At 35.3% G+C, this 8902-nt stretch overlaps 1 non-coding gene across 1 annotated transcript; it reads left to right on the forward strand.

Moving 5' to 3' along the window:
• Positions 1-6045: 6045 nt before the first annotated feature.
• Positions 6046-6117, forward strand: TRNAQ-UUG (transfer RNA glutamine (anticodon UUG)). The gene has a single exon. It is a non-coding gene; the product is annotated as a tRNA-Gln (tRNA).
• The last annotated feature ends 2785 nt before the right edge of the window (positions 6118-8902 follow it).

The following is an 8902-nucleotide window of genomic DNA, read 5'->3' on the forward strand; positions in this document are numbered from 1 at the left end:
AGATTTTCTAGAGATTTTAGTATGACTTTTCTCCTCGAATACCTCAATACCCAGAATAGGTATTAAACTAAAAAAAAATCATCAACTTGTCCATAACATAAAACTCAAAAACCTTCACTAAAAATCTGTTCTAAGACTGAATATACAGTCAAGTCATGTCACATGAGAGATAACCAAATAAATAAATTAGTCCAAGCACAGTTACCTTCAAAATTTTGACAACCCTGGAATGTTAACAGAAATGGGGACTCCATGTTTGAAAAGTACATAATGAGCATTCAGCTTTCAAAGACCTCTTTCCAAAAAACTCACATTAATGCTCCATCTACGGACGTTTATTAAGACAGAAGTTTTTGGATAAACTGCAATCTTGGCTGTGTCCCAAACAAGTATATAATGTACATTCCCAAACGTCTGTTTTAATAAGCAACAGATCAACAGAAATAGATTGATAGTGATACAACAAACCACATGGATGCATGTGCAGACACCTGCATACATATGAAGGAAAACCATGCACATTGTACAGACATGATGCACATTTGGATCAACATACCATACACATACAACCTTGGCTGTGTCCTTTAATACACATACAATAATTTAAAAAAATTTTATATTCCAAACCCATTCCAGTTTTCTAAAATGATATAATGTGTCAAATTCTGCCACTTTTTACTCTGTAGAAGCTTTTCATGTCAGCAAAAGCTTCATTTACTGAAATTCTACTAGAAGTTTCAGGTAAAATATTCTATCTTATATTTATATTAGGTACCCAGACAAACATGACGTAACACGCTGTGGAGCGTTAAAACACCATTATTAAGACTTTATGATATACTGGTATAGTAATAAAAGAATGCGTTTTATTGGTTGAATTTGTAAATGTTATTAACGGAATGGAATGGAATATAGATTTTTGGCCAGAAGGTCAAGCGCTGGGACTATGAGGTCATTCAGCGCTGAAAGGGAAATTAAGAGTAAAAATGTTTGAAAGGTGTAGTGGGAGGAAAACCTCACAGTTGCACTACGAAACAATTGTTAGGAGAGGGTGGAAAGTAAGATGGAAGAAAGAGAATATGAACGGAGGCACAGTAAAAGTATAATTTGCAAAAGGGACGCTTCAAAGAACCTTAAATAATGCCTAAATGCTCATTCCACTGTTTTATAAAAATGATTTTAAGTTAAGAAACTTCAGAATTAACCTCACTAACATGTATGGCCCAGCAAAAACTAGACTTACTTGACTAAAAATACAAAACAGAAAACGGGCAGGTGTATTTCACCTAACATTAATTTTGAAGACTCTGAGACGACACTTAAAGGTTATCAATAATGCACAGATCAAACAGATATTAAACTATAAAAAGAAGTATACTATAAAGACGTCATATGAGTAGAATACAATAACAAAACAGCCAAACCGAAGGTTATATTTAAATGTCGACCTGCATGTTTTGGATTGTTTAATGACAAACGATAGGAAAGGTAAAAAGGAATCTCTAAAAAACATGAAAATTGGTAAAGCCACTGGACCAGATGGCATACCTGTTGAGGCATGGAAGACATTGGGCGCGGAGGGAAGAGATATACTGTTGAGCGACGAAGGAAACTATACCACGAAAATGGAGAGAGAGAGAGAGAGAGAGAGAGAGAGAGAGAGAGAGAGAGAGAGAGAGCACACTGATACCGATTTTGAAAGAGAGTGAAGCCGTGAAAAGCTGCGAGAACTATTCAGGAACTAATGGCCCTTACCTACAAATTTTTTGAAGAATTGTAGACAGAAGGGTTAGATATGAGGTCAAGATCAGATGCCAGCAACTAGGCTTTATGGAAGGGACTGATGCTTTGGTGGAATATTCTCCATGCGACAGGTAATCGAAAGGTCAGAGAGAAGCAAGATGGCGTTTCGTGCGGTCTTTATACGCATGCAAGAGGCATATAATAGAGTTTATAGAAGTGTTGAAAAGTTTGAGCTGGAGGCAACAGAACAGTGAGAGTAATTAGTCAAATGTACAGAAATGTAAAAGCCACCGTGAGACGTACTGCTACAAATGTCAGGAATTTGGTCACAGCGCAGCAAATTGTAAAAATGACCAAGCTTGCCCTAGATGTGGTGAAAATCACAAATCAAATGAATGTGCTACCAACATCTTCAAGTGTAAAAATTGTCAAAAAGGTCACTACTAAACATAAAACATATGTTGGCAATAACCAGTATATAAAGAAAAAAACAAAGGTGAAAAATATAATCATGGCAAATCTTCTATTTTAATAAGAAGAAAGCAAATTAAAAAAAAAAAGAACTAAAGACTCTCCTATCCTGCAAGAGCTACGATACTGACCACTGAAAGACAATTATAAAAGATATATAAGAAGCACCTTATTTTGAAAACGACAAGGGCCCGCCGGAGAGGGAATCATCCTGTGAAGGGCTGTACATAAAACCCAACAAAGTGAACAAAGTTGAACGAATGACTCTAGTCTATCAAACACCCTTAGATCGCTAGGGTGTGACCAGGTATAAAGAAAAACATCATAAACAAATCTATTTAGCCATTTAAATCTTTCCCTTAACGATATCCCTTGTTTACAATTTTGCCTGCGACCTGTCAGTTACTGTCTATTCCTTTCGGCTTTCCGCACTGTCTTATCATAACGGCAGCTGACCTTCTGAATGCCCTGTGCCGATCACGTGTCGCAGAAACTGGGGTTTGGCAGCGCCAGCGTAGGTAAAAATTTATGCCACATCTGTTTTTAAGAAAAAAAAAAATCGGCCTCCAATGAAAATTCCTAAAGTCAAATGTGATTTTAATGTCAGTTTTAAATTCATGGCTTCTCTTAAGGAAACTTTCACTTGAGTAGGCTCTTCTAAGCACACAAGTTAATCGTAACAAGGAGACGTTTGTCACAAGGAAATCCCTTAGGGATCTTGGAGTGTTTGACAGCAAGGAGGCTGGAAACCTCCTTGCTTGACAGACTACATATAGCTGCTTCCAGGTCGAAGTAGGACTGCACCAGGGATCAGGCCTGAGCCCGTCTTGTTAAATATCGTTCCAGATGTAGTGAACGAGCCAACGAGGCATTAAGGGAGGAATCCACTTGGCGGATGTGCTACGCTAACAACGTCCGCTTTGACTGCAGAAAGTAATTAGAAAACTGGATAGGTGGAGATATGCTTTGAAAATAAGCCGAACAAAGACTGAATATAGTATATGACATATGTGAAAATAAGCTGAACAAAGACTGAAAATAGTATGACATATGTGAAAATAAGCCGAACAAAGACTGAATATAATGTATGACATAAGTGAAAATAAGCTAAACAAAGACTGGAAATAGTATATGACATATGTGAAAATAAGCCGAACAAAGACTCAATGTAGTACATGACATATATAAAAATAAGCCGAACAAAGACCCAATATAGTATATGACATATGCGAAAATAAGCCGAACAAAGACTGAATATAGTGTATGACATATGCGATGGACGATTATTAGAGAGGAACCATTAAGCTGGGAGAAATAAACACCAAGAGACGGTTGGGCTCGATAACAAATGCAGTGGGTGATATGGATTAAGAGGTTGACCTGCGACAAGCAAGTCCCAATCAGACTGAAGAGCAGGGTACATAAGCCGCACCTCTGAAAGAAATAGAACAAAACAATCTTAGAAATAGTGGAAATGATGTTCAGACGGATGATTGGAGTGACAAGATCCATAATAAGAAGTGTTTCGATCAGGTGATCAGCAAGAGTTACTGAAGTGGCAAAGAGAGCCCAGGAGTCAGGACTGAGGTGGTTTGGGCATCCGATGAGGTGAGGGGACGATGAGCGACAAGTTGTTGGAGATACCGGGGAAACGGAAGTGCTAGGGACACGAAGAAGATATATATATGGGCTGGGAGAAGATGGCAAGGACTGTATTCAACAAGGCATGAGGGATAAGGGAATAAATGAAGGGAAGACAAAATAGAAACAGCTGGAGGAGGTTCATTAAAAAGGATTACGGCGACAAAGAAAAACATGTCAACTTGTGATACTAACACAAATAAGGAAAATATGACCTTGAACTACAAATTGTAGACCCAAATTGCGAAGGAAACAACAAACAACAGAGGTAATCAGAAGAGTGCAACAGGATTTAATCTGATTAACTGAAAAATGTATAAAATGTATGAACACATGGGATTTGATAAGCTAAAACTTATGTTACTAGACTTATATGACCACTGTCTGATAAAGGTATAATTTACCAACCTAAATTAAAGAAATCAAATACCTGAAAGTACCAGAAGAATCAACAAGGAGATAACTGCAGCACATAGAATATAAAAGATGCTCTATTTATGTATGTATGTATGTATGTATGTATTTATTCATATATTAATCAGAATACTCTACCCTAAAATGGAAGACTGCAGTATCTGCAAAAATACAAAACTGAGAAAAATGGTTGATACTCCCTTGCCTTACTACTGATTTTGCGAATACTGCAAATGGGACCCCCTAAATACTCGTGGAAAGCACTGAAGAGTCACTCTGAAACTGCAGTAACTTGTGTATTAGCGTTTCACGAGTCCAATAGGTGGCACATCTCAATTTCGAAAATTTTGCAGATACTGCAGTTTTCCATTTTAGGGCAGTACTGTGTGCAAAAGACGGGCCTGAGAAAGACCCATATTTGTGGTATCAGTAGATCTCATAAAAGCATTTGACTTTGTGGAAAGACGAAAGTTAATTGAAATCTCAATAAAACGGAGAATAAATGTTGAAGTAATGACAGCAGTAACTGAGATCCTTACCAATGAAACAGGCACACTATACTACACAACACAGAACAAGATGAATTAAATGTAGAAAATGGGATGAAATGGGCAAATTATATTCTTATTAGTAACGTACCTGATTACCGAAAGCCTGGAGGAAAAGACAGGAATTAAAAAGAAAATTCCTAGGAATTGTGGCACTCTTCTGCGCCGCCATTTATTATAAGAAACAACGGCTCTTGTAAAAACAGCTAGTGAGTGCAGGATAAGATAAATAAATATACATGTAAATGTAATATTTTATTTAAAGATTGGTAAAGTATGGATGATGTGGAAGACATAAATGCATTGATGAAATACCAAATTGTAAAACAAATGAAATATCAAAATCCCAATAACAGTAAAGGTTGTAGTTGAGAAATGACAAAGGAGGCTGTATCGAAAAGGACCAACAATGTCAACATCTATACATACTATGGAAACCATGAAATCAACCAAGCAAGATATTAAAAATAAAGATATTAAAGTACATAAAACAATATCGGAAGCACCATGGTACACAGTATGCAGTGCTCTAAGATAGAAGATAGGGGTTTCATACTCTTAAGGGATATGGAAAAAAAGTTGTTTTATCTGAAGTATAATCACTAGTGACAGGATTGTCTTTTCTATGAAATTATCAGCGACAAGACTGAAAGCAAAAGAACACCATAGACTGCACATCAGAGTATATGAAAGAATTCAACTGTAATCTAAATAAGATTGATCAGCGTAATGAAAAACGGTTAAAATAAATAAAAAAAACATTTGGGAAACACAAAGCATAGTAAAGTGACTTAACACATTTGAGCTGAATCACATTTAAATGTGAAACTGCTGGTGAAAATTTTTCGAGCCGTTCATTCTTTACTGTCCAGCTTTTAATGATAAATACGAGCAGATTTAGTTTCATGAAACAGTCACACTACGAAGATAATGACGACTTAATATCTAATATCCTGCTTGTCACCTACCTGTTTAAAGAGGAAATTGTAAATATGAAATTATGCATAAGATTGATAGTATTTATCAAAAACAAATGATACCAAGAGATAAAATACACTTAACAAGACAATTAGAGGCAAAATAGAACGGGCCAAGGAGACGTTACAAAGGACAAGCCTGTTACTACTACTGCTACTAACCGTGCCGAGGTCCAACCCCAGCCTGGCAGTAGTGTCACTGAGAGCGCGCTCAGTGTAACTTTCCGTAGTGAGTGTCCCTACTCATTCAAGGTCCCATGGTGTAATGGTTAGCACTCTGGACTTTGAATCCAGCGATCCGAGTTCGAGTCTCGGTGGGACCTCTCCTTTAATTCCAGTCGCTCCTGAATATTAATTAGATGAAATTGAACTTAATATGCGGATTGTACCTCGCTGGGGAATTTTACCGCCGCAGGTATCAAAGCTAATGGTCCTTATTTTCTATATAGCATTTTTTAACCATTTTCTGTTTAAGTAACTGATCGCATGTAGTTTTTTTTTGTGTTCAAGTAACTGATCACTCATAATTTTCCTGATCATTGGTATTTTTTCCATTGTTCAGGTAACTGATTACTTATATTTTTCCTGAACACTTGTATTTTTTCCTGTGCTCAGGTAACTGATCACTTATATTTTTTCCTATGTTCAAGTAACTGATCACTCATTTTTTCCTGATCTCTTGTATTTTTTCCTATGTCCAGGTAACATCACTTATATTTTTTCCTGTGTTCAAGTAACTGATCACTTGTACTTTTCCCGTGTTCAAGTAACTGATCACTTGTACTGCTTCCTGTGTTCAAGTACCCTATCACTTGTATTTTTGCCTGTGTTCAAGTAAATGATCACTTATATTTTTCCTGTGTTCAGTGACCACATATTTTTCCTGTGTTCAAGTAACTGAGCACTTATATTTTTTCTGTGTTCAAGTAACTGATCACTTATATTTTTTCCTGTGTTCAAATAACTGATCACTTGTATTTTTTCCTGTGTTCAAGTAACTGATCACTTATATTTTTTCCTGTGTTCAAGTAACTGATCACATATTTTTTCCTGTGTTCAAATAACTGATCACTTATATATATTTTTTCCTGTGTTCAAGTAGCTGATCATTTATATTTTTCCTGTGTTCAAGTAAATGATCACTTATATTTTTCCTGTGTTCAGTGATCACATATTTTTCCTGTGTTCAAGTAACTGAGCACTTATATTTTTTCCTGTGTTCAAGTAACTGATCACTTATATTTTTCCTGTGTTCAAATAACTGATCACTTGTATTTTTTCCTGTGTTCAAGTAACTGATCGCTTATATTTTTTCCTGTGTTCAAGTAACTGATCACATATATTTTTTCCTGTGTTCAAATAACTGATCACTTATATATATTTTTTCCTGTGTTCAAGTAGTTGATCATTTATATTTTTCCTGTGTTCAAGTAACTGATCACTTATATTTTTCCTGTGTTCAAGTAACTGATCACATGTACTGTATTTTTGCCTGTGCTCAAGTAACTGATCACATATTTTTTCCTGTGTTCAAGTAACTGATCACTTATATATTTTCCTGTGTTCACGCAACTGATCACTTATATTGTCTCCTTTGTTCAAGTAACTGATCACTTATAATTTTTCCTGTGTTCAATTAACTAATCACTTATGTTTTTTCCTGTGTTCAATTAAGTGATCACTTATATTTTTTCCTGTGTTCAAGTAACTGATCACTTATATTTTTTCATGTGTTCAAGTAACTGATCACTTATATATTTTCCTGTGTTCGAGTAACAGAACATTTATATTTTTTCTGTTCAAGTAGCTGATCACTCATATTTTTTCCTGTGTTTAATAACTGATCATATTTTTTCCTATGTTCAAGTAACTGATCACTTATATTTTTTCTTGTGTTCAAGCAACTGATCACTTGACTTTTCCTGTGTTCAAATAACTGATCACTTATATTTTTCCTGTGTTCAAGAGACTGATCACATATTTTTTCCTGTGTTCAAGTAACTGATCACTGGTATCTTTTCCTGTGTTCAAGTAACTGATCACTGGTATTTTTTCCTGTGTTCAAGTAACTGATCACTTGTATTTTTTCCTGTGTTCAAGTAACTGATCACTTATATTTTCCCTGTGTTCAAGTAACTGATCACTCATATCTTTCCTGTGTTCAACTGACTGATCACATGTATTTTTTCCTGTGTTCAAGTGACTGATCACTCATATTTTTTTCTGTTCAAGTAACTGATCACTTGTAATTTTTCCTGTGTTCAAGTAACTGATCACTTATATATTTTCCTGTGTTCGAGTAACAGAACATTTATATTTTTTCTGTTCAAGTAGCTGATCACTCATATTTTTTCCTGTGTTTAATAACTGATCACCCATATTTTTTCCTATGTTCAAGTAACTGATCACTTATATTTTTTCCTGTGTTCAAGCAACTGATCACTTGCACTTATATTTTTCCTGTGTTCAAGTAACTGATTACTTGCATTTTTTCCCCTTTATCACTCATATTTTTCCTAACATCACTTATATTTTTTCCTCACTAACCATTTATATTTTTTCCGATGTTCAAGTATCTGATTACCTAGAGTTTTTGCTAGTGTTAAAGGATCTCATTACTTGAACGTAGATAGATTTATAAAGCTGACTCTTGAGCGTACAGTGGTAAACAATGCTACTTGGATACCATTGTATAACATGTAGTAAATAATAGGAGTGACATATTACTGCTAACAGAAATTAGTCTAAGCGACATACAAAATAAATCAAATGTTAATCGACTTCACATGAATTTTATCAAGTACCAAGGATAAGAGTAGGAGTTAATACTAGAACCGTTTGATGATGAAATACGGCACACTTACGATATTTGTGGAAACTTAAAGTTGTTGGATGGAAAAAACTAGAGGAGTGAAAGGTAATTTTTTAAAATCTAAAATGATCACAGTTTGATAAACCACTTAAGTATACGAAAGTCATGACCTAGTCAGATTAGACTTGGTCATATTATAGAGACAGTAAAAGTAAACTGGTGGAGATTTACAAATCGATGATGACTGTGACCACTCATGTTATTATAAAGCGATTACTACTGCCTTGAAAGTAGGA

This window comes from Macrobrachium rosenbergii, chromosome 46 (assembly GCF_040412425.1).
Source record: "Macrobrachium rosenbergii isolate ZJJX-2024 chromosome 46, ASM4041242v1, whole genome shotgun sequence".
Taxonomy (NCBI): Eukaryota; Metazoa; Arthropoda; class Malacostraca; order Decapoda; family Palaemonidae; genus Macrobrachium; species Macrobrachium rosenbergii.